Source organism: Cynara cardunculus (genome assembly GCF_001531365.2).
Source record: "Cynara cardunculus var. scolymus isolate 2C chromosome LG 5, CcrdV1, whole genome shotgun sequence".
Lineage (NCBI taxonomy): Eukaryota > Viridiplantae > Streptophyta > Magnoliopsida > Asterales > Asteraceae > Cynara > Cynara cardunculus.
Window position 1 is genome coordinate 17,831,390 of NC_037532.1, and position 2,931 is coordinate 17,834,320.

Here is a 2,931-nt window from a genome sequence, read left to right on the forward strand (position 1 = left end):
TGAGATTTGTATAAGTGAAAGCTTTGCTTGAAATATGGAAGAAGTCTGGTATTGAGTTCTTATTTGTTCATATATTTGTTATATATATGAATAATTGTTTTACATAAAGGTTTTTGGTGATTTTCACCCTACAATAACATAAATAAGGTATCTCACTAGGCCTTTCGGCCTAACCCTCGTTTTGTGATTTTAACTATGTGTTGCAGGAGGTACGGACAGTAAGGGAAAGGGGAAGATTTAATAGTTTCCTATATGCATTTCTACTTGAAAATTTGCTTTGATGTATAGTTTTGATTGATTAGTCCAAGTGATGTATTAGAATTTTTGGACCTTGTATTTGGTCATATTAGATTCTTGTACTAAGGGACCTGAATGGGATGATATCATGTATTTCTTTTATATGAAATATGTGTTACATGCAATGTGTGGTTTGGGGGGGTGTTACAGAAGTGGTATCAGAGCTTGAGTTTAAGGGATTTAGGTATTCAATAGCATGATACCTAGACTTAAATTGTTTTATTGCATGTTAAGGGTCCTGGACATAGTTAGCACCATTGGAAATAAATATGATGAGTTGAAAGAACTGTGTGTAAGGTAAATTTTAATTACATCTGGCCAGTGTAATTATGAATTTACAGGTACACATCTGAACTTGAATACTTCATTATATTTGGGAATGTGAATACGTGATTATTAACACTAAACTTTGCAGATGTCTAGCCAAACTAGAAGATCTGAAAGAATGACTCATCCTGAATCTGAGGAAAGGGAAGGATCACCCGTAAATCTACCGACTAGTACATCCGAAAATAGAGGTCTGGGAAGAGTAAGAGGACGAGGCAGAGGAAGAAGTCAGTCTCAAGGAAGGGGTCGGACTGGAACACATTCTGAACATGAAGAATCTCACTCTGGGAATGTTCAGGAAAGGTCGGTACCACATCCTGAATATATAACCAGAGATATGTTGGAAGAGGAAATGGGGAAATTGCTGGAAACTCTGACATCTATTATGGGAATACCAGCTAGAGTAGAATCAGAAAGAGTGGAAGTTCGTCCCTCTACTCCAGTCACCCATAACAAGGAAGGAAATATTAAGATGTTTTTGGCATGCAAAACACCAACCTTTTCTAGGGAGATAGATCCAGTGAAAGCTATGTGTTGGATTAAGGAAATGGAATCTATGTTCAACACCATTCGGTGCCCGGAAACAGATAAAGTTCGATTTGTTGTTTCTGTATTAAAGTCAAATGCTTTATTCTGGTGGGAAGTTGAATCATCTACCAGAACGGATGTTTTACAGACTCTGTCTTGGGTAGAATTTGTGGATAGATTTAAAAATCAATTATGTCCTAAAACGGCACTAAGACAAATGGAGGAAGATTTTCTGAAGCTAGAGCAAGGAAATGGAATAGTTCGGGAGTATACCGAAAGATTCATTGAATACTCTCGTTTTGCCGAACATTATGTTTTGATTTAATCTAGAAAGATAGAGAGGTTTATTTGGGGTTTGAAACCCTCAATCAGAGAGTTTGTTATTGCTATGAACCCCAATACCTTTCCACTAACAGTAGATGCAACTGAGGTGACTGAATGAAATAAGAATAGACAATCGGAAGGAAAAGTTGTTGAGAAAAGAAAATGGGAGGGGCCTTCATCTTTTCGAGGACCGAAAACTGTTAGATATGATAACAGATCTGAGCAGAAGATCAGTGAAAAAGTCTGCTCACAGTACCGACATGTTCACCAGGGAGAATGCAAAATAGACCCAAGGAAATGTTATAAGTGCGGTGAGGCAGGTTAATTATCTACAAATTGCCCAGCTAACAGAAGATGTTTTACTTGCAATTCTCCAGATCATATTCGACCGAATTGTCCATTGTTAAGAACTCCGCAGTTAACAATAGGGAGTAATGCGTCGGGTACTCGGGGAAGGCCTACTGTAAACAAAGGAGGACAAGGAGGGGCGAGGAGACGATCCTTCCAGATGACTAAAAACGAGGCAGAAGCATCACCGGATGTAGTAACATGTACATTCCTTTTGAATTCAATACGTGCTAAGGTGTTATTTGAATCTGGTACAAACTTTTCGTTTGTATCACCATTGTTTGCTGAAACTGCATGTCTGAATTTTGTGCTACATGATGATAAATTAGTAGTTGATACTGCTAATAGTCAGGAAACTGTTACTAGTGTGTTCAATAACTGTATTATTGTTATTGAGGACTGTGAACTTCCGATCTGGTTATTTCCCATGCCAATGAAAGAATTCGACATAGTAGTGGGTATGGACTGGTTGGCAAAGTATCAGGCTAGCATTGTTTGTAATCAGAAAATAATTAAAATTATTCTGCCAGACCAGAGAACAATTGTTATTTATGGAGATCGTCAGAATCATCATACCAATATTTTGTCAGTAGTGAAAGCCCAGAAAAGTATTCGAAAGAAGTGCCAAGGATGTTTGGCATATGTAATTGATTTGAAGAAAGAAAAGAGAAAAGAGGAATCGATTTCGATTGTTAGTAAATATCCAGAAGTTTTTCCAGAAGACTTATCTGGATTACCACCGGACAGAGTCATTGAGTTTCGAATTGATTTAGTACCATGGGCTGCACCAGTAGCAAAGGCGCCATACCGTTTAGCTCCATCTGAATTGAAGGAATTGGTAGAACAGTTGAAAGATTTAACTGATAAGGGATTTATTAGGCCTAGCACTTTGCCATGGGGTGCTCCGGTCTTATAGGATGGGTCTATGCAAATGTGTATAGACTATCGTGAACTGAATAAGTTGACAATTAAAAACAAATATCCTTTACCAAGGATTGATGACTTGTTTGATCAACTAGTAGGAGCAAGTTATTTCTCCAAAATCGATTTGAGGTCAGGATATCATCAGCTTAAAGTCAGGGAAGAAGATGTTACCAAAACAGCATT